This window comes from Acinonyx jubatus, chromosome A1 (assembly GCF_027475565.1).
Source record: "Acinonyx jubatus isolate Ajub_Pintada_27869175 chromosome A1, VMU_Ajub_asm_v1.0, whole genome shotgun sequence".
NCBI classification, from domain to species: Eukaryota; Metazoa; Chordata; class Mammalia; order Carnivora; family Felidae; genus Acinonyx; species Acinonyx jubatus.
The window spans coordinates 69,846,780-69,870,874 of record NC_069380.1 but is presented as its reverse complement, the minus strand read 5'-3'; the positions used below and the strand labels follow the sequence as shown (position 1 = coordinate 69,870,874).

General features: G+C 42.0%; 1 protein-coding gene and 1 non-coding gene across 12 annotated transcripts in view; both read right to left on the bottom strand.

The window, feature by feature from the left end:
- CLYBL (citramalyl-CoA lyase) overlaps nucleotides 1–24,095 on the bottom strand; it is a 261,550-nt gene that overhangs the window by 57,920 nt on the left and 179,535 nt on the right. The gene's annotated exons all lie outside the window — the stretch shown is intronic.
- On the bottom strand, nucleotides 7,166–7,271 carry LOC113601186 (U6 spliceosomal RNA). Its single transcript, XR_003422342.1, has one exon. It is a non-coding gene; the product is annotated as a U6 spliceosomal RNA (small nuclear RNA).

The following is a 24,095-nucleotide window of genomic DNA, read 5'->3' as shown; positions in this document are numbered from 1 at the left end:
CAACAGAGGAATGTGTAATCTAGTTGTGGCAATGAAAGACCCACAGAATGAGAAGTAAAACAGTTAAAGTCAGTGGAACAGACAACAGGACTTAGAAAGGATTAGAGGCAGGAGGGGGAGCTTCAGGCTCAGACAGGGGGCAGGGGAGTTGGGGAATCTCATTAGGTGCTGAGGAGAAGGCAGCACCCAGCAGAGAGCCAGGAACGGGCAGAAGGCAGAGGCAGGAACAGTGAGCAAATACAGAGGCAGATGGTCAGTACGTATGAGGTTAGGTAGGGAAGGGGCTGGCACCAGGAGATGGACAGAAAGACCAGAGATTCCCAGGTGGGCAGGGGTGAGCCCCAATTTAGGAATACAAGGGCTAAGTCCTTGTATTTGGTCCCCCTTTGAGGGAGGCAAGGGTGTTGGGGGTGGTGGGACAAGACTTGGAGTTCAGTTGAGAAAACACTCTCCACAGCGGAAGCTGCTAGTGCTCAGGCCTGGACTGGGAGAAGGTCCACCCCCGCCGCCCCTTGAGTGTTACGTGGAGAAGCTCCCTGCCCGAGCCTGCTCTGCCCACGGGCTATGTCTCCATCTCCTGAGCGTGAAGCACATGCTTTTATCTCCAGAGGGCCTCTAGTCCTGAAGCTACTCAATTTTGTCTTTGGGGTGGGTGTGTTTACACAGGCCTCTGATCTGGAGAGTGCAGTGCAGGTGCAGTACAGTGCATTTTCTTGTCTGAAAAGGAAATGTAAAGTACACAAGGAGTGGGAATGAGGCCTGCCTCCCTCCCTTTTGCCTTCTGATTGGTCTCCCTCTGCCCTGTGGATGGCGAAGGTGGCTCCCTTCCCACCTGGTGTAAAACACAGCCCCAAGCAAAGCTGCCCTCTCCCTCTCAACTTGCTGGATTTGTGTTTCCCCACTTCTCTGGGTTAGAGAAGGTAATTAACTGTTTGGGTTTAAAAGCCCTCCTGCTGGGTTGCAGTCTGCATGGGAGAATGAAAGCAAACAAGCGAAAGGGAACAGTGTCATCAAAGGACTCTGCACCTACCTTTCTGCATTATAAGGATGAAAACACTGCCATTTGCCACAGGTGCCATGGACCGACCACCCACCCACCTGGGGCAGGGTCTGCGGGCCTTTCATTCTTTTTTAAGGGTAAGTCAAGAGTGATTGGTTCATGATGTAATGAGGCGGCCCTGCCAGGGTTTCAGATACATCAGGTAACAGCCATGTCACCTGTCCAGGCTGGAGCAGTTTTACTGTGATGCTCACAACTGTTTTGGCTGATGACTTCCTTCAGGTTACAAGCCCACGTGAGATACACTTCTAGTATAACTAATCCAAACTGTCCTCTAAGTATTAAGAATCAATTTTCTTAAAAAGTGAAAGCTTCACTTCTACGTGGGAAAACATCTGTTTTCCTGCCCATCACCAATTTTGGAGGTGAATGGGGCCCACTTGTCTGCGAGGCTGCACTAAGGTAGGTTGTACAGGAGCTCCGCCATGCCGACGGTGCTGCTGGGAAATTCCTGTCTGCGTGCCAACTGCTTCAGCAACACTTCTCTAAGGTGCTGACACAAAGAATCTTGTCTCCATAAGTAGGAGGTTATAAAAGCTTACAGATAGAGTATGAATGTCTAATGATAAGGCACAAACAGCCTTGCAATTCAACAAACCAAACTAACGGGAATTTCAGCAGGTGCAAGGCCTTGGCTTCACATTTTGGGGGAAAGAAGCTTTACTCTGTGGCAGAGCAAATAGGATTCTTTAGCTTCCGTAGTGTTAATTAGTCTTCCTGGCAGCCATGAATGAAGAAATCAGGTAACTAGATAAGCTCTGTGATGGCAGAAATCAAACACAAGGAAATATTTCTTGCCGCATGCTAAACCGGACCATTATTCTCACAAACTCCTTTTAATGTCGGTGTGGCTTTAAAATGAAAAGGAATTTTAAAATCCCCGCGTAGTATTATCAGCTTGTTCCATCTTTGTGGATTTTGATTTCTGTTCTTCAAATACACAGTCACACTTCATTTTATAGTAACTAATCATTTCATTTTCATGGTTCATTGTTGTTGTTTGTCTTGCTTCCTAATTGTTTCCCAAAGAAAGTGATAGTTAAAAAGGCTTTGTTTCTTTTAGGTGGCAAATTTACAGGTATTTTATTTTAATATTATTATTTTTAAGATTTATTGATTTAAATGTTATTTATTTTGAGAGAGAGGGAGAGAATGAACGAGCGGGGGAGGGGCAGGGAGAGAGGGAGACAGAGGATCCGAAGCAGACTCCATGCTGTCAGCGCAGAGCCCAACATGAGGCCTGAACCCAAGAACCACGAGATGGTGACCTGAGCCAAAATCAAGAGTCAGACACTTAACTGACTGAGCCACCCAGCCACCCCTTAGATTTATTTTTAAGTAATCTCTACACCCAATGTAGGGCTCGAACTCACAACCCCGAGTTCAAGAGTGATATGCTCCACCAACCGAGCCAGCCACATGCCCCCAAATTTTTAGGTATTCTAGGGAGTAGAACTTCTCCATTCTACTCTTCATCATCTTATTTTTGTTCTAAAATCAACAAAGAAAAGAGAAGAAGAATCTAATGTGGAAAATTGAAGAATGGAGGATGATAATGGCCATTAGAACATTTTATTTTTAAACAGGCACATTCTGCCCTTTGAGAACATGGTTTGGTTACAGCAAAGGGCCCTTCTCAAGGACAGAGCCACACAGGAGGAGGTTTCTCTTTGCGGTCTATGGGGGCATGCCATAATTCCTCTGAAAATGGGTCCCAAGGAGAAAGTGGCAGAGCCCAGGGTCCTCTTACCTAGCGTACCCACACCAGCTCTCCTACGATTCAATGTCTTCCTTGAGAAAATACTACTAAAACAATGCAGCGGCCCACACCACACTTCATTTTCATTGTGTTGTCCACCTTGCTTCTTGCCAGCTCTTCACGTGGAGTTTCTCAGCAGCTTCATTCCTTCACCGGTGCCAGGCAGGCTCAGTGTGGAGCCACTTGGGTTTTCTTCCCTCTTTTATCGCCCAGTAAATTTTCATAAAGTATTTAACGTGAGAACAAGCAGGTTAATTTACCATGCCGGAGAGCCAGGCTCTCAGAAGGCTCCTTGCAACACTGCCATGTTTTGGCGTCAGAGTCAGAGGCCTCGGTCCCAGCGGCGAGGAAGCTTGCCAGAGCCTTCTCTGTGCAGACACCAGGTGTGATTTAGCATAACAGATTGTGTGGACGTTCTGCAGCTTCTATACTCCGTGCGTCAGGATCAAATTGTATCCTTCGTGCTAGATGAAGATGAAAGTCTCAGGGGCTAAAAGCTCTGCCAGGAAAAGCTTCTGGACGTACATACAGGAACTGAGAACATCATCCCACCTTGCAACACATGCCTGGTTTCAGGAACATCAAAGTCCTTCTTAACAATGTTAGTACCTTGTTGAAATGCCCTGTTATATCACAATACTGTTTTTCCCACACAATAGGGGGGCAATGAGAACCATTTTTTAAAATATAAAAATATGCAAAAAATGGAATAAGGAAATTAAAAAACTTATTGAATCCAGCCTTCAATATATACTTAGTCAGTTGCCCAAATCATGCATGAAGTGTTGGTTGACAGTGACTTTGAACACCAGTGCTCCAGAGGTTAGCCCTTGGGATGCTGCTTAGGGAAGACTGAGCTTTGATGCTAGACAGTGCAGATCTCAGAGATGAGAACTGCATGCTCCCTGCAGATGGCAAGCTTAGTGAGCCTTGAGAAAAGGACAGGCCTGAAGCGGAGGTTGGCCCACGGGGAGAGTGGCTGAAGGCACGTGGAAAGTGATTTTAGGACAAGCTTAGCAAAAACAACTGCCAAAATTACCAGACTTCTTGTCCAGACCACTGCCATGTGCAATTTAATGCTTAGAGTGATGTGCCGTTGGTAAGTGGAGAGGACCAGTGGCATCCCAGTGCTGACTAATATGGCTTTGGAAGGAAGTATGTATGTTCACACATTCAGAATCACTGGATAGCAAGGATGTAAACTTTTTTTCTTCAGATTTTAGCATAGTTGACACGTAATGCTACATTAGTTTCAGGTGTACAACATAGTGATTCAGCTTCTCTATACATTACCACCACAAGTGTGGCTGCCACCTGTCACCCATACAACACTATTACAATATCATTGACCGTATTTCTTGTGCTATGCCTTTTATTCCTGTGACTTATTCGTTCCAGAACTGGAAGCCTGTATCTCCCACTCCCCTTTACCCATTTTGCCCATCCCCAACTCCTCTTCCCTCTGGCAACCATCAGTTTGTTCTATTTACAGGTCTGATTCTGCTTTTTGTTTATTCATTTTTTTTCAGATTCCACATATGTGTGAAGTCATATGGTATTTATCTTTCTCAGTCTGACCTATTTAACTTAGCACATAATACCATCTGGGGCCATCCATGTCACAAATGTCATGATCTCATCTTTTTTATGGCTGTGTAATATTCAATTGTATATGTGTATATGTGTGTGTGTGTGTGTGTGTATACACACACATATGCACACACTTATCTTCTTTATCCATTCATCTATCAATGGACACTTAGGTTGTTTCCATGTTTCTATATTGTAAATAATGCTGCAATAAACAGAAATGTATGTATCTTTTCAAATTAGTGTTTTTGTTTTCTTTGGGTAAATACCCAAATTTATTAATGGAATTATTGGATTATATGGTATTTCTATTTTTAATTTTTTTGAGGACCCTCTTTACTGGTTTCCACAGTGGCTGTACCAATTTACATTCCCACCAACAGTGCATAAGAGTTTCTTTCTCCACATCTTTGCCAACACTTGTTATTTCTTGTCTTTTGGAATAGTGATGTAAATGTTACACAGTTCTTTTTTTTTTAACTTTTCTTTTTTTTTATATACCCTATTGGTTTTTTCCATTTATTTATCTATTTAAAAAAACAATCTCCATTCCCAACGTGGGGCTCAAACTCATGACCCCGAAGTCAAGAGTCACATGCTCTTAACTGAGCCAGCCAGCTCCACCTGATGGAGTACATTTTTTAACTTTTCAAAGGGCCTGCATCTCATCTGCTCTCACAGCAGTCCTGAGGGGTAGACAGGGCAGGTTTTATTATCCATGTTTTCCTGAAGAACATGGAGGTTACAAGAGTTAACTTTTTCAGAGACTGCACAGAGAGTCAGCAGTGGAGGTGATGCAGAACTCAAGTGTCACGGTCCCAATCCTGGGCCCTGTCTGTGGAATCCCTCCTTGCATCGCATAGGGTCTGTGACTTACCTAGTAGCCTATAATAAACTATTTTGTTTTCTGCTCTAACTTAATAGAGTAGATTCTGTGGTTGGCTACCAGGAGCCCTGACCAGTACAGGGATCATAATACACATGCTTCCCCTGCTTTTTTCACCCAACAATAGGCAGAGTACATCTCTATGAAGGAGAAAATTTCCACAATCATTTGTTATGACTGCACAGTATTCTATTGCATAGATATACCATAATTTACCTAATCAATCTCCTAATGGCTCAGAGTTTTAAATTCCCCCAATGTTTTGCTATTAATTCTTTCATTTTTTCCAACACATATTTACTGAATACTGTTTATGTGCCAGGTACTATTTTAGGTAATGGAGATAACAGGTCCCTGCCTACATGGAACTTACATTCCAGTTAGGAAAGCAACTAATAAATGAGTAAACCAATAAACAATTGCAGGCTGTGGAAAGAGCTATCAAGAGGACAGAATTTAGTACCAGGATAGCATGCTAGGGGGCAATGGTACTTGAGTAGGGCAGCAAAACAGCTTCTTTGAGGAGGTGACATTTGCCCTGATACTGAAAAGATTACACACAAAGCTGTAACGAATATCCCAGAACATTCATTTCAGAGCACTTGTCTGAATATTCCCTTAGGATACATCCTAGAAGTGCAAACGCTAGGTCAAATTACACGCTCATTTAGGCTCCAAAGGACTGGCCATGAAATTCCAACTCTCACGGTCTCCCTTTAAACCAGCTCTGGATCCAGCAAGTCTATGTTCCAACTGTGCCAATAACTGGCTCTGTAAGAGACCGGGCAGTTCCTCACTGTGCCTCGGTTTCCTCATCTGAAAAATGGGGATGATAATAATGTCCGACTCAGGGATTGGTGAGGATTCAAAATGGTGTAATATATATGGTTAATAAAGGTTAGATTTAAAAAAAAATACATGCTCATTTTAATGTGTATACAAAACCTACTTTTTAAAAAAGGACCATTCAAATTTAAACTCCCATTTCCTGGTGCCCACTCACTTGGGGTTGGTTCTGAGCTCATACTAGCTTGACCTGTTTTCGATAACCCAGTGTCCTCATACCAGGACTATACCCAAATGGTAACAGGGAGTGTGTCTCGTGGTTCTTATATTCCGCAATGCCAAACTGAAAAGAAAACACAGGGAGCTGGTCTCCTGGCATTAAGGAGAATCCCCGAAGGGGCCAAATTTACTCACAGATAGTGGGAGCCAGCCTGTCCACCTGTCCAATCTTAGAACTTTCATTTTGAATGAAATCAGATATTAAATATCTAGAGTCTACTTGTCTATGGGTGCTGTGGTCTTCAGGGTACCAGACTCACCACTGCCTGATTTTAAAAAAGTAAATATACAGCCACCTGCTAAATGTTTTTGTTCCAACTCAGAAACCCCAAACCCAGAATCTTGAATCCGTGCCTCAGCAGGAATGGAAGACCATAGGTTGTGGATGGCAAATGACTTACTGCAATCTGAAAAGGTCTATACTGCTGGTATAAAATGTGACCACATTCCGTTTCTTCCTTTACCCATCTGTTGCTGTTTTGGTCTAGGGAAGAGGATGATTTTAAAGATTTAAATTTGGACTGTGTATAAGCTGATTTCTCAAGCCACATTTAATGTATTTTGGCAACAAATGCTACTTTGGTGCTGTTTGCCTAAGAAGGCAGGATGGAGCGAGAGGTTTTGATCTTTTTTCGGGTTGTATGCATTTTTTTGTTCCCATGCCAGAGCTTTGATTGGGAGGAGGGGAAAAGTATAGAGAGTACCATAGAGGAAGGAGAAACCTTGTAGCCATGAGGCACCCAGTCTTGATGGGAGGAACTGGAGTGGACCTTCAGCTCCGGAGGCATGACAGGACTGAGTACATAAAAATAGGGAGTGCTTCACACATCTGTGTGTCATCCTTATACAGGGACTTGCTAGTCTTCTCTGTATCGTTCCAATTTTAGTATATGTGCTGCTGAAGCGAACACCAGGTTGTGTGCATTTTTGAATGGAAGTGGTTGTGATTAAGGCAGTGACATACAGATAGTGAGTTAATTTTTTTTTTTTTAATTTTAAAGAAAGGAGAGCAAGGGATAGGGAGGAAAATGAAAGAATGAAGACTGTGAGGAAAAAGAGCTCCAGAATGTCCCCTGGTTTCTCTGTCATCTTAGGCATATTAGTCTTGTCTCCATAACCAGGTAGAGGAGATAAACTCATTCAAGTCCAACCATGAGTTGAAGCCCTCAGAGTTCCTAGGGTAGGGTGGGCACAGAACAGCTGCCCTATCTGGGAAGATTACCTAGAGAGTCAGATGGGGAAATCTGCTTGCCCTGCATATGCTCTCTCTCTCCCCATCTCTCTCTCTCTCTCTCACATGCACACATACCAATGCTGTTTTTTTCCATGTCTGTTAGGTTCTTGCAGTAAGAAGCAGGTGCCACATTCTTAAGTATGACAGATTCTTTCTTCTATTTTGTAAACATGATCAGTAACTGAGGTCCTAGAGTAAGAATCACAGAGAATCAGTCTTAGAGTTGGGAGGAGTCTGTCTCCCTCTCTCTGTGCCCCTCCCTGGCTCACACTGTCTCTCTCTGTCTCGTAAAAATAAATAAAATGTTAAAAAAAAAAAAGAGTTGGGAGGGGTCTTCAAAGTTACCCCCAAGAAGCTCTGTCCAGGGCAGTATGTCCTTCTATCCTCTTGGCAAGTGACTTCCCTGCTTTTGTGTAAGCATGGCCATGGGGCAGTCCTATAAATGTCTCAGGATGGTTACTGTATTTCCTAAGTGCTTGGTCTTCTAACACTCCTAGTTCTAATAGCTGTCTCTCTGAAAGCCTATGATACAGATTCAACTTCCTCTCACTGCTGAGTTGCCCTCCTCTGGACAGATTTGGCAAACGTTCTTTCTAAACTCGAAATAGGGGTCCCACTGCTCTTCATCTGGATGATATGCCCAGCCTGTGAGGGTATGACATCTGGCTGGCTGGCCAAACATTTAACTCCTAAGAAGGTTGGTAAAAAGTGCTGGTTTGCTAGGATGTTACACTAACTTTATATTCACCCATTTGCTTAACAATATGGCTTACATTATAGTGTTCTTAAATCCAGCCATTGTGAACACCAATTTTTCAGTTTTTCAAAGGGGTTTGAAGAATGTTATATGTTTAGGGGCACCCGGGTGGCTCAGTCGGTTAAGTGGCCGACTTCAGCTCAGGGCATGATCTCACTGTTCTTGAGTTCGAGCCCCATGTCAGACTCTATGCTGACAGCTCAGAGCCTGGAGCCTGCTTTGGATTCTGTGTCTCTCTTGCTCTCTGCCCCTCCCCCCACTTGTGCACACACACACATGCTCTCTCTAAAAAATAAACATTAAAAAAAATGTTATATGTTATATGTTTAGTAACTTATAATAATATGGGAAAAATTACCACATCTCATAAAGGTCAGTCTTTACTTTCTCCCAAAGCTAAATAACATTATATATATTCAGAATTATTCTTTTGGCAACTCATTTTTATCTGCCATGGAAAATACACCACAGATGGAGGCATTCCTGAGATAAAAGTGGGAGGTGTATGGGGCCTCAGTTTCTAAACTGACAAGATGGGTTCTGAGTTTCTTTCTGACTTTGACATTCAGCATTCTCTGCATAACTCTCCTCTGGTCAATTGCCTCAAGAGAACCCCCTCTTTCAAATAATAGAAATACACACCTTTATTACTTCTTTTTGGGTAGAAGTAAAAACATACTGCTCGATTAATGTCTCAGCTTAGTATGTATTTTATGGTAGAAAAATGAAAAATATCTAATATTTTAAGTATTCTGTAGTTTTAAATATGTAAGATTTCGATCTTTGTCATTTTGTACAGAACGATAAGTTTTTAAAAAGTTAGCTGAAATTTATTATGAGCCTTTACACATACTTCTAATATATAATTATGCATAATCAAAGAACAGATAATGCCTACCATCTATAAACTAGATTAAAGAAGCATTAATGGATATTAAAGCACTGGGATTTTGAGGACTTAAAACTAGTTTTGCAAGATGAAACATTCTGGAGATTGGTTGTACAACCATATGTATATACTTAATACTACTGAGCTGTACACTTTAAATGGCTACAATGGTATATTTTATGGGATTTTTTTTTTTACCACAACTAGAAGTATTTTAAAATGCACCCTTCTCGGGGTACCTGGCTAGCTCAGCTGGAAGAGCATGCAACTCTTGATCTCAGGATTATGAGTCTGAGCCCCACACTGGGTATAGACATGACTTAAGTAAAAAAAAAAATGCAATAAAACAGAATATGAAAAATTGCAACACAAGGTGACACATACACACAACAGGGCAGACATCACATGGTGGCTGTACAGATGTAGCAGAGACTGCTCCTGGCCCCAGCTTCCATTCTTGCCTCTTCCTTTGAGTTTTATGTCTTAAATCCTGCATGTCCCAGCCCCATGTACAGCTAGAATGTGAATGGAACAGAAGTGGTGCGTGTAATGTTTAATCGCTTAAGGAAGCCATCTGCCCTCTACTTTCTCTTCTCCCATCTCATAGGCTGGAACTCAAACACAGTATGGAGTGAGTCTCAGCCTCATAGATTAAGGTGTCATAGCAACAAGGCAGAAGCAACTTGGTCTCTCAATGGCCTGGAGGAAGAGGGCTGCCCACCCACCGGGACCACTTGCCTGCCTCTGAACAGTTAGGTGAGAGAGAAATAAACTTCTTTTGGTTTGAGCCACTGCAGCTTTGGGTCTTTTTGTTACAGTAGCTGAGCCTATACGTTTACACAGGAGAATAATCACCTGCACATGCAGCTGGCAGACTGTCTGGGAAGACATAACAATAAAGATAGGCTCTGCTACAAAGTCCGGCTTCCCAGCCTCTAAGCCCTGGGCATTGACTGGCTGTCCTTCTCCCGGTACTGGAAAATTCCTTTCTCATTGCTCTGTGTGTGTGTGTGTTGAGTTGGGAGGCATGTTCCAAAGATGGAGGGAGGAGACCCAGCAGAAACGACAGGTGGAATTTTGGAGAGAGAGAGAGAAAGAGAGAGAGAGAGAAAGAGAGAGAGAGAGAAAGAGAGAGAGAGAGAGAGAGAGAGAGAGAAAGAGAGAGAGAGTGTGTGTGTATAGATGATTAATTTGATTTTAGATGTGTTTGTTTAGGATTTCAATAGATAATGCCTCTTGACCATCAAAATTCTGAAACAACTGAACAAAGAGCACGAGGAAAATTAAAAACACTTCCTTTTTTTTGATAAATGCTGATCTGAGGACACAGTTTAGTGAAAGATCATACTGACTTTCTAATACTGAACTGTGGAGTTGGACTGACCATTTTGTAGCTACGGTAGCAGCTCAAAGAGCCTAAATTTTTTTAAAATTAATGTTTATTTTTGAGAGAGAGAGAGAGAGAGAGCACACGAGCAGGGGAGGGGCAGAAGAGGGAGACACAGAATCCCAAGCAGGCTCCAGGCTCTGGAGCTATCTGCACAGAGCCTAACATGGGGCTTGAACCCATGAACCATGAGATCATGACCTGAGCCAAAGTCAGACGCTCAACTGACTGGGCCACCCAGGCATCCCAGAAGCTCAAAGATTCTAATGCAATGTAACATTGGGGGCTTATTTAATCCTTTCCCTTTAAACTATAGGCGCTGGTGGAGTAAAGAAATGTAAACTGTTTAATGAAATTCTTTCATTTTTTAATTTCCCTCTCATAGCTCTTTTCTTTGATAGATTTGGTGACATATCTCACATTTACTTGACCTCCACTGGTGATCAAATGGAGCCATTGTTGATATTCTGCTTTCTTTCTATAATTACACTCCTAATTTTCATTGTGATAAGGAGTAAACAGCCACCTTGCTCCTATCCACTTAAGGGATGAGTCTTGGGTTCCCTCAGAAGGTAACTTCAGGACTGGAGAATTCTGTCTGACAATAAACTTCCTTTCCAGGATATTTCTCAGTTTTTTTTTTTTTTTAAATGTTTGTTTCTGGAGGAGAGAGAGAGAGACAGGGTGTGAGTGGGGGAGGGGTCTAGAGAGAGGGAGACACAGAATCTGAAGCAGGCTCCAGGCTCTGAGCTGTCAGCAAAAGCCTGACGCGGGACTTGAACTCATGAGATGTGATATCATGACCTGAGCTGAAGTCAGACACTTAACTGACTGAGCCACCCAGGTGCCCCTCTTGGTTTTTATATAAATCCGAACATACTGGCTCACACCTAAGCTAAGTCAGTCCTTACTACCATCTACTGAAATGGCCCTTCCAAATGTTGGTTTCTTTTACCTAGATAGCATGTATAGGTATTTAATAAGTATTTAAATAAGAAGAAAAAGAAATTGAAGGTAACGGTGGAGTCTAAAGTTCTTTCAAGAGATCATCTTAATATGTGAAAGGAGAAATAGGTAGTACACCCAGTACAAGGTGAATGTTTTCCTCGTTTTTCTAACAGAAGTGAATCATCAAGCAGAGCTGCTCAGATACTGAACTGGATTGTGAAAAACAAGCAAAAACCAATATGCTGTTATTTAAAAAATCACTCATTTGGTAATAAATCCAATATTGTCACAAACACTATAAACTGTTCATCCTCAATTGTGAACTGGTAAACTGATTAACATCATATTCTAAATTTGAAATGAAGTCTATGTTGGAGAATAGTTGTTAAAAGATGCATTGGGACATAGCTGTTGAGAAAAGGCCAATGAATTCTGGCTAAAAGACCAGATAGGTGACTATGATAAATGTATAATGAAACAGAATTTTATTAGTACTATTACTCTATGAGCCTGGAACAGTTTAAAATGGAGAGGTTATTGAAGAGTATGTGTCTGACACAGAAACAGGTTTCTCCAGGATGGAGGAATATCAAAATGAAGCCCCTTTGTCTCATAATGGGGTGTTTCTTTCTACAAAAAATCTTAAGGGGCGCCTGGGTGGCTCAGTTGGTTAAGCATCTGACTCTTGATTTTAGCTCAGGTCATGATCTCACAGCTTGTGAGTTCAAGCTCTGCATAGGGCAGTCTGTTGTCAGCACAGAGCCCATTTAAGATCTTCTGTACCCGTCTCTCTGCCCCTCCCCCACTCACACTTTCTCAAAAATAAATAAACATTAAAAATATTTTTACTTTTGAGAGAGAGAGAGAGAGAGAGAGAGAGAGCGAGCAGGAGTGAAGGAGGGGCAGAGAGAGGGGGAGATACAGAATCTGAAGCAGGCTCCAGGCTCTGAGCTGTCAGCACAGAGTCCAACGTGGGGCTCGAACCCACAAACTGCAAGATCAGGCCCTGAGTCAAAGTCGGTCACTTAACCAACTGAGCCACCCAGGTGCTCCAAAACTAAAAATATTTTTTAAAAAGCTTAAGAAAACTGTGGATCATTCAGAAGGTGGAATTTATGGACAGCTATTATGTGAGCAAAAATGTTTATCTCAAAAGAGATCTAATATTCCTAATTAGTAATATTATTAATAGGGTTTTTTTTTGTCAAGTCAGTTCTTACAGCTTTGTTTTCAATCAGCTAAAAATGTTTGATATATTACCCTAATCTACTGTCTTAATTGTACTGTTTTCTGATGTGTATTTATTTATGTCTTGAGACAGCAACTTTTTGAACCAAATTATTTACTTTGAGAGAGAGAGAGCACATCATGAGCAGGGGAGAGGCAGAGAAAGAGGAGAGTGAGAGAATCCCAAGCAGGCTCCACGCTGTCAGTGCAGAGCCTGAGGTGGGGCTCAAACCCACCAACTGTGAGATCATGACCTGAGCCAAAGTCAAGAGCAGGACGCTCAACCAACTGAGCCATCCAGGCGCCCCTAATAAGTTGTAAGTCAGTGTTCTTTGTTTTTTTATTATCAGTAAGACCTACTATGAATTTAATAGGAGAAGAGATATTAGAGTTCCCAATTAATGATGTCCATCCTTTGAAATATACTCATCTGAAGTGTATTAGTTTCCTAAGGCTGCCATAACCAATTACCACAAACTCTGGTCGCTTCCAACAACAGGAGTTTACCCTCTCATAGCTCTGAAAGCAGATATTTGAACTGGAGGTGTCAACAGGACAGTTTCCCTCCCTGGAGAATCTTCCTGGCGGCTCCCAGCTTGTGCTGGCTGCACTGTGTGTCGCTGCATCTCTGCCTCTCTCTCCACGTGGCCTTCTCTGTGTGTCACGTGAAAGGACTCTTGACATTGGATGATCAAGGAGGATCTTATCTCAATAACCTAACTACATCTTAAGGACTCTTTTCCCAAATAAGGTTCCATTTATGGGTTCTGGGGATTAGGATATGGATGTAGCTTTTGAGAAGGCACAGTTCACTCCATTATGGTAACTGAGGTATATTATTTTAATCATTACATGCCTTAATACACTTGCATGAATATCTTCAGATGGGTGAACACCAAAAGGCTTCCAGTTCTTTATTTTTAAGTTTATTTATTTGTTTTTAAGTAATCTCTACACCCATCATGGGGCTTGAAACTACAACCCCGAGATCAAGAATTGCATGCTGTACTGACTGAGCCAGTCAGATGCCCCAAAGACTTCCAGTTCTTAGAGTCAGAAATAAACAAGCATTGGGCTGTGGTAGCCAAGAACTATAGGTTAGCTAAGAGATCACGGTACAATTACTTTATTAAGTCACAGTTAATAACAAATGAAACCACACTTGTCTAACACTTGCCATCAACACCAGATATGCTGTGCACAAGTATTGCCTGTGTTGTTTTTCACACCACTGCATTTACTAGAACTGCTGAGGGAACTGGATATATGATGTTAAAACTAAGTTGATAAACTCTTGATAGCAGTACCTTGTCAAGTCAGTTCTTACAGCTTTGTTTTCAATCAGCTAAAAATGTTTGATATATTACTCTAATCTACTGTCTTAATTATACTGTTTTCTGATGTGTATTTATTTATGTCTTGAGACAGCAACTTTTTGAACCAAAATAAACCTACCAAAGAAAATGAACATGAACAGTGGAATGAATGATTCCTTAAAAGTACTACTAGAAAATATGTTAATAAAGGTGACTTCTCCCTTTTCCATCCTCCCTCCTCTCCCCACCCCTGTTGAGGTGAACAGTGCCTGGACTACTTTCAGTCCTTGGCAAGGTCTCTTGGGGTGCCACTGTATGGCAGGGGACAGGGCTTGGTACTGTCAGAGTCACAGGGTAGTTGAGTTGCACAGACCTCAGAGGTGATCTGGGACAACTCTAAGCTCACTTACGACTCCCCTCTGCAATATTTCTGGCCCGAGGGGCATCCACAACTGCTTGAATGCCTCAAAGTCCATCTCTTTGTCCTTGGCTAGCTCTAAATACTACATTGTAGACCATAGTGCTGTCTGGAGCCATATTCTGCCTCCCCACTTATGCTGTGTATCCGTGCCTACTCTTTCCCTTTCTGCTGCCTACCTCCACTGAAAGAGCACTGGTTAAGGGAAAGAGCAAGATAGTACTTCTGAGTCACAGTCTTTAGGCTGTGTGCCTGGAGAAATTCTTTCTACCAACAATGCTGGCTTTTTTCCACATAAGCCTAGTAGATACCTTTCATCATCCAGAGAATGTATTTTTTAGATAGTTGGCTAAGGCTTAAATCATACAATATTGGGGCTGAAGAAAGCTCAGCAATTACCCACTCACTTTAGAAATAATGAGATAAAAGAAATAGAAATAAATGAGATAAAAAATGTGATCAATAAATTACTGGAGGTCACTCAACATGATGGGGGCAGAGCTAGGACTACGGCCCAAGTCTTCTGATGCCTGTTTAAGCACTTTCCCACACTCTACAGGTTGTGATGCAAAGCTTGCTCCATCTCTTGAGATGTTGGCCTCACTGGTGCCATCTGATGAGACAATCAACCTCCTATGGTCTGAATGTTTGTATCTCCCTCAAATCTGTATATTGAAGCCCTAACCTCCAATGTGATGGTATTTGGAAGTAAAGCCTTTGGGAGGTGATTAGGTCATGAGGGTGAATCCCTTGGATGGGATTCGTGCCCTTAAAAGAAGAGACCCAGGAGAGATTATCTTTCTCTCTGTCATGTGAGGAAAAGTCAAGAAAACAGACATCTATGAACTAGGAAATAGACTCTTACCAGGAACCAAACTGTCTTACCCCTTGATCTTGGACTTCTGAGTCCCCAGAACCGTGAGAAATAAATGTTTGCTGTTCAAGCCACCTAGTCTATGGTACTTGTTATAGCAGCTCGAACTGACTAAGATGTAACCCACTGAATATACTCAGTGATGCTTACTGAGTGTGCTATGGGCAGACAGGGGTCTTTGCTCTTACAGAGCTTGCTCTCAGGTCAGTGAAGGATTGACAGACCCCAAAAGGCTGCAAGGCCCTGATCCAGCTTTCACATTAGGGCCTTGATTGGGACTAGGGTCACTGAGTTCAGCTCTTAATTCTTCACTGGACCCTGACAGGAAAGGTAAAGTACCTGGAGTTAATGTCTCCACTTAGAACTGTTCCTTAACTTGTCACATGTCATCATTTAAGTCCGAAGCACTTCTTGGCTTAGAAAATAAGTCTCCTTACTTCCTCTCCTGTACTCAGCTCTAATATTAAGCAGGAACCCAAGGTCCATGACAAGAACTATAAAAAAAAAATCTGTTTTTTTAAATTAAAACTCATTGTTGTCCATAAAATAAAGTATATCTCTTGGGAGCATTAAAGCTATCAACCAGCTACTTGTAAGTGAGAGAGGCATTTTCTGGTTGACACAGTAAGCGAGAAAGACCCAGATGGTGGAGCCTTTTGGCATGGACTTATCTGCTCCGGCTGTCTAATACATTTCTCCGCTGCGTTAACTCTTCCTCCATCAGAACCATCACATCAGTTTATTTCCAAGGAAGACAAAAACAGAAAGGTGTTTGTCTATAAGATTCCTACCTTCCTCCTTCAACACTGGGTAGCGCCTATTCACTGCTAGAGGCAACTGAAATGATCTGGATCCTTTGGTGATAAATCTCACAGCTCTGGCCCATGCAAGATTCAATATAGTCTCTTCCTCATGAAACAGGAAAGGGGACTAGACTTTTGGGGGCTATGTTACCTGGGCTGGACATGATTCCTGATGAAGATTCAGAATTTATTTTAAAAAGGGTTTTGGATTGCTGGATGGAGCATGTTGCATGACTGCTGGCTGGAGAATGAGTCCCTTGGGCTTGAGGCCCTGTCTTCTTTCATGAGGAATCCCTGCCAATCCAGGATCTGTGAAATGCTTCCGCCAGCCAGTCTCTAATTTAGCATATGTACAAAGCCAATTTTTGGACACCATGATGGAGCCTGGCATCTCTGCACCCCTCCATGTTTGTAATGCTCACAGGGAAATAACAAGTAACTAGCAAGACAGAAAAAAAATGTGACAAGAAAAGGCTTTCTAAAATCACAGATAAATCGTCTATGTATTATGTATGTATATGTGTCTCCCTCCTGCTTTTCCAATATAAACTTCCCCCATGTAAATCCTTGTAGTTATTTCATTTAGATTTTCAATCTGGGATGCACTTAGCAATAGCCAACACAGACAAAGATAAAACCCTGCTCCCCACTGAGAACATCTGATTTTTTAAATGTAGAAATGCTGCTCTTTACAAAATAGGACATTTCCCTTTTAATTAGTTTCAAAATACACCCAAATAATTTGCAACTAGGAAATGATACCATTTAAGAGTACTTAAAATAATTCCCATGCATGCAAAGCCAATTTGATGAGAGGCACAAGCTAGTGAAACCTTAAGTTTTTAGATAAACTGAACTTTTTCTGTGGGGACAGCTATCACTAACATGGGCAAATTATCACTATCTTCTCTCAGAAAACTCCAGTCAAAAAGAAAAAAAAAGAATAGAAAAGAAAAAAGAAAAGAAAACCCCAGTCTAAGGTATTTTCTGAATATTTGGGGACAATTGCTAATTGAGGCTTGAATGTACCCATCCATCTTAGCTGAAATATGGACCTTCCTGCCTCCCTCCCTTTCTCTAGATTTTCTTGCCAACCATCTAGTTTTCTAACAGTCCTTCGAGAGAATGGGTAGACACAAAAGCTCTATGGTAAGATGTCATGCTATCTTTGAAAATAAATACATATATTGTGCTCACCTACCCTTCAATGTGCCAGCAACGAGTCCCTAGAGGGGCATCCATCAGGAGAGGCATTTTGACTTTTGCCTGTGCATGAATGAAATCAAATCTCTGAATAAAAGGGAAGGCGAGACTAACATGATTTTCCTCAGTGCCTGGATTATGACAATGACCAACTTTTCAGCTCTTTTGGTAGGTGAGATCCCTGCCCTTCCGGCCAGGTGAGCCGCTGCTGATAGGTCTGCTCGCATGGTATGAACAAACTTTTCCAAACCATACTCAGTCCTTACCTGTTAGGGTAGAAAGAAAGTCTGAGCCCTGCATGTATAAATATAAATATTTTAGGAGTCTGGCTGATGGTGAGATTTGCACGGCCATGCAGAAGCCAAGCTTGATTGCCCTGGCCTGGTGTGGGGCTCCCCAGGTGGCAGGGGCTGAGAGCGGGCAGTGCAATTGGCGGGGGTGGGGTGGGGGGGGGTGGGGTGGAAGTGAGTGCCTCCAGTCATTCTGAGTAGCCCCTGGGCTGATTAGTGACGAGGGCTGACAGGCTCCTAAGGGGAGGTCCTGTCCAGTTTCTTTCTGCAGCAGGGATGATGGGCCATGCATGGGGTCCTGAGGCAGAGACTGGGGATTTTTTTGTGTGACCATGACTACATTCCTCATCAACAGGCCACACTCATGGTCTCTTTGGAGGCCACCGACTCACTGGAGGATTACCATTAAGGGACGTCTGCTCAGTGGCGCCAGGTTCTTTCCCCACCCCTCAGGGGCCAGCATGGTGCCTCCATGCTGCTTCACCCAAGCCAGACAGAAGGGCAGGGCACCAGGTCTGGGAATTAGAGAGGGCGATCGATATGTGTATACGGAACACAGTCACGGACAATTGAAAAGGCTCACACGTAATCCCACTGGGAACTGCTTAAAACTGAAGTCCGTGATAAATGACTCACGGAACCCAGACCCCGACTCGTCTGCCTGGGAATGGCCAGAGGTGAGGTTCATAACATTTGTGATTCATGGAGATCAAGGGCCTAGAATGTATGTAAAGGATTCTGGGACTGGCCCTGCAAATAAAAATAACTCTTTAAACAGAAGAATTTTTTACTCCTGACTGATCTTGAAACCCTGAATTATGAGATCGCCACCTTTTCAAGTCTGGTGTCAAAGGAAAGACTACTTCTTTGCAACATAATGCTTACAACTTGAGATCTATTGCCTTGGCACCCTGACACAGCTGCCACCTTGCCAGTACGTTGAGAGTCTTTGCTGATGAGCATGTGTTCATTGGGGAGACCATTTGGAGAATAACCAGAGACTGTAGAGTTATGAGAACTAAAGTAGATATGGGATTAGAATACAGATGTTTTGAACTTCTGGCTTTTGATGAAGTAAAATCAATAAGAATTGAAAAAGTATGTACTTACGCTATATCAAAGTTCGGTAGATTCTAAGATCAGAGTTGGATTATAATTTGGAATTAATTTACATGGTTTGTGGTCCTAGTAATGCAGTGATTTTCCTAGTGAAAATAAAACATTTGACATCCTGGATTGCTGAGAGTTGGGTTATAACAGAGTCAAAGGAAAGGTAATCTCTGGATAGAGAAAAGCTGTATCAGTCAGGGATCTCCAGAGAAACAGAAGAGAGATAGACAGATTTATTTTAAGGAATTGGCTTACAAGATTGTGGACTGACAAATTCAAAATCCACCAGGGAAGCTGGCACACTGGAAACCTGGGCAAGAGTTGATGTTATAATCCTGAAGGCAGAATTTCTTCTCCAGGAGACCTTAGACTGATTGGATGGGACCCATCTACATTACCCAGGGTAATCTACTTTACATAAAGTAAACTGATTAGAGATGTTAACTATATCCACAAAATATCTTCCCAGCACCATCTAGATTTGTGTTTGATTAAATGACTGGGTACTTACTATAGCTTAACCAAGTTGATGCAAAAAACAGATCATCACAGATTTCTTTTAAACTGTGGAAAAAAAATCAATGTCTTCGGTCCATAAAGATTTGCCTTCTTCCTTTTGGAAGGGTCCTGCAAGTCATGCCTTATCAAATGAGGCATGATACACGAGCGATCTGCAGCTCTAAAGTCTTCCTCACCAGATATCCATTGGGAGAAGATGCAGACTCTGAGCCTTGTATAAATATTGTACAGAGAAGGGAATGGCAAACAAGCTGAAATGGAGAGGAGGAAGAGCACCTATTCTAATACTTTCTGTTCTGTTCTACCAGTGTCTCCAAAGCAGTTGTTCCAACCATGGCCAACATAGCAATGGTTGTCTGTGTTGCCCACCTGACCAGTTCCTAGCACATGCTTTCCCTGACTGCTGTTCTGAAATATCCACTAAGTGTGTCCTTTGAGCATGATGCGCTCTTAACCCATGGGTAAACCTCATGAAAGGTGATGATGAATGTATTATATTGGGCCAACAAGTGAGTCACAGGGGTTCTCATCCCAAAGAAACATAAGCTTCCTTCCCTGCTAATTATACTATGCATCCTTCTTTTCATAAATTTTATATTTATAAAATAGTTTAAATAACGAAGCATCCTTCATCTAAAGAGGACTAAACCAAAAGGGAAAAAAAAAACTTGCAAGAGAAATAATATCGTTTTAATTCTTATCTCTAAGGTCAGATGATAAGTAACATTCACATGACACTTTATCATTTATAAAGTGCTTTCACATACACTCATTTTATTTTTGTATCCTTCAGACTAAAAGGTTGATGGCATCACCCCCATTTTACAGATGATGCCATAAAAGGCTTGGAAAGATAGGCAGCCCTTCCTGATCTGATATGGCCATCAGACTGCTCAGCGGGGACTGGAACTGCAGTCTTCTGCTCCTGGCTACACCCTGGGCTGTTCTGGGGCTTGCTGGTGACCAGTTCAACCTCAAACCCTAGTTTATGGAATTACATAAAGGTGGCCAGAATCTGACTGGCCAACAAATCAAGTGACTCTCTGCTTACGGAAAACCATTGAAGTTATTATTTCTACAGATGGCCAAGGTACCCTTTTCCCTTCCATGTGTGTTTCGTGGGTGCAGAGAGCTCTCTCTATTGGAAATCAGTGGGAGGGCTCTGCACAATAAAGAGCAGGGAATGAGGAGCAGGATGTGGATCTATTCCATAAAGTGAAAACTTAACGTCCTAACAAGTAATTAAGAAAAAATTCGAGGTTGTTTCCTCAGCTGATCATCACCGGCAGAGCCAACTTTGGATTAAACACTTCTGCTCAGTGGTTTTGACATTCTCAGTCAGGCATATCTTGATGAAATTAGAGATGCAGAAAATATTTTTTGATGGAGCGCAGGGACAAAACAGCTAGAAGGGAAGCCAATTTTATACACAAACTTGTACAGACTGAGATAAAGAGGAAAAGGGAAAGCAAGAGAATAAGGAGTGTGTGAGTGTGTGTAAATGAAAGAAAATGAAAGCAAGTGAGAGAAGAGGAAAGGCCGATGCTCATCAATTAGACTTTAAGTTCTTGGCAGTAAGAGGTGTGTTTATAAACAATCTTCACTAAAACATACCTTTCCAACTATTGACTGTTTTATTTGCCACAAAAGTCTCTAATTATTCTGTACTGTTTCAATCCAAAAGCAGAGAGAGAAATATTAATAAGAGAACATAACCGTTCTTATGATGGAACATAGATCTCTGCACAGAGGTCAATATTTCTAACGTTCAATTAACAAAGTGTGGCCAGTGTAAACTATTTTACAACAGGATTAGTTGGGGGCTATTAGATAGTTTTCAAACTAGTAAAAAGAAAAAAGAAAAAAAGAAAAGAAAAAACCTAGACCAAAGATATAAAAGTTGAAATGTTAACTATTCAGGAACCTCTTAATAGCATGCTTATACTAAGCCATCAGTAAAACAACTAGCTTTCCTCTTAGGACTTAAGTCTAGAAAAGTCTGATCTATAAGAGTATAATAAACACTTGCAGACGTGTCAACATTTTTTGGTAAATCATCTCCCATGCATCCTTTCCTAAGGAAGTTACTAGAGGATGTACTCCCTTAAAATGAGGGAATAAACCAAGAAAAAAAAAAAGACATGAGATCCAATAAACATAAAATCCAACTCAGAAATTAGGCCAAAGGACTTCCCAGGATGACAGGGAAGGCAGCTACCATATAACAAGTTAGTAGGCAGCCAACACATATTGGAGAAGGGATGATGGCTCTGGTGGAGTTTGGGACTGAATTAGCGAGAGACATCTAGAAGACACAGCAAATTCAATAGGCGAAGAGATGAACTGTGGCACTCATACAATGGAATACTAGTCAGCAATAAAAAGAAGATCAAGCCACAAAAAAGATATGAAGGAATCCTAAATGCATTAACGCTAAGTGAAAGAAGCCAGTCTGAAAAGTCTATACACTATATGATTCTGACTATTTGACATTCTGGAAAAGGCAAAATTATGGAGACAGTAAAAAGATCAGTGGTTCCCAGGGGATCACTAGAAAAGACTGAAACAGGCAGAGCAGAGGGGATTTTTAGAGTAATAAAACTATTTTGTATGATACTGTAATGGTAGATATATGACATTAAGCAGTTGTCAAAACCCATAAACTGTACAAGATTGAGAGTGAATCCTTAATGTGAGCTACGGACTTGGGTTAATAAACATTTTTTTGATAAATAAGTAGAACCAAGGAAATTATTAATTTCAAGAACAAGAAAGCAAATATAATCACAGTAAACCATATTAGGTAAACCTTAAATATTGATCTAGTCCTAAAATATACTTATATTGGGAGGATGGGGATAAGAGAGAGAGGTGAGAGAGCTCAATCCTCATCTTACATAAAAAGAAGTCAATTGATAATATTTAAAATTGAAAAATGAAGAAATCACAGTATAAACATGCTATTTAGAAGTAGTAAGAAAGTTAGAAAATTTGAAAGTGATTTTTTTCTAGGGAGTAAGGCCTGGGGAGGGGCAGGAATGGTGGATTTTCTTTCTGAGCTTTATTGTAGCAGAAAGGAAACTCCTAAATCAGCTATGTTTTCCTGACTCCTCAGTACTTTGGGCCACAGTTGTGTAGTGGGTAGGGCACAGGGCATAATGTTAATAAGGTCAGAACTAAGACCTCGCTCTCTGAGCACACTGACCGTACCTTACTTCTCATTTCACTGCACTCATGTGCCATTTGTCTGAATGGAAACTGGACTACAGCAAATAGAGCCGATCAACACAAAGCCACAATCACCACTTACTAAGGCCCATTGGGCTCATTTGTGGATGTGTTGTACTTGATCTTGTTGAGCATGACTCTTAAGTCACCATGCCTGCTCCTGCCAATGACCAACACAAACCGGAGGGATCTTCCGGTGTCATAAGTAAGTCTCAGTCCTACTTTTGAACCACTTCTTTGACTTCTTTCATGCCCCTGATCCTGTCCCAGTTTTAAGCCTCCTAGGGACTAGTTCTGCTGCTTTGCCTTCCTGTTTATGTTCTTTAAAAAACCTTTTTTTAATGTTTATTTAAAAAAATTGTTTTTAATGTTTATTTATTTTTGAGAGAGAGAGAGAGAGAGAGAGCGCGCGCACGCAAGCGAGCATGAGTGGGGGAGGGGCAGAGAGAGAGGGAGACACAGAACCCAAAGCAGGCTTCAGGCTCTGAGCTCTCAGCACAGAGCCTGACACGGGGCTCAAACCCACAAACCGTGAGATCACGACCTGAGCCAAAGTGGTACACTTAACTGACTGAGCCACCCAGGCGCCCACTGTTTACATTCTTATCTACTCATTTGGACTTGACAGTGTGGACCTTGTATTAGTGAGATAAATCACCACAAAACTTAGTGGCTTAAAACCATAACCATTTTATTTGCTCATGGTTCTATGGGTCAGAATTTGCACTGACTCACCTGGGTGGTTCTGCTGGTCTCACTGGGGGCTGCTTATGTGCACCCAGTTATCTGGCAGCTTGCCTGGGGCTGAATGATCTAAGATGACCCCACTCACCCGACTGTTAGTGTGGGGTATCACTGTTAGTGTGGGACTGTAGTGTGGGCTCTCCAACAGGAGAGCTAGGGATCCTGCATGAGATGGCAGAGTTCCGGAAGGGCAATTCCCCAATGTGATCTATAGGCCTATGCAAGTCACCTGGCCTAAACCAGAATCAATGCAGGAGGGGACTACACAAGGGTGTGGATATAGGAGGCCTGAATCATTGGAGTGTACCACAGACACTTTCCCTGGTTATGATGTGGGTCCCTGCTTGATTTCCGGGCACCAACCCTCAATGGAGACATATCTTCCCAGGAAATGGAGGTGCCATTTTTGCTCTCAAAGAAGAATATAAGCTCGCTGAGGATTTATTTTTCACTTTTATTGCCCATTCATAAAAGAGAAAAAAGGCAGTGTGCTTTCTGTGAGGGAAACTAGGTCCTCCTGAGTCTGATCTCAACACCACTGAGCTAGGCCAGACCTAAGAGACCTGGCGAGAAGGCAGCAGCACTTTTGACCACACACACACAGTGCCTTGGTGATGCCTTGCAACACACACCAGAATTCCTTGGCTATGCCTTTCACAAAGAGCAATAAGCCTAATTTCCCACAGCAAATGAAAGTTAGAGATATGCTTATCTAATAACAGTTAGAGATATGCTTATCTGTTCATTCATTTATTTACAGAATAATGTGAATTAAACCAACTAAGTGC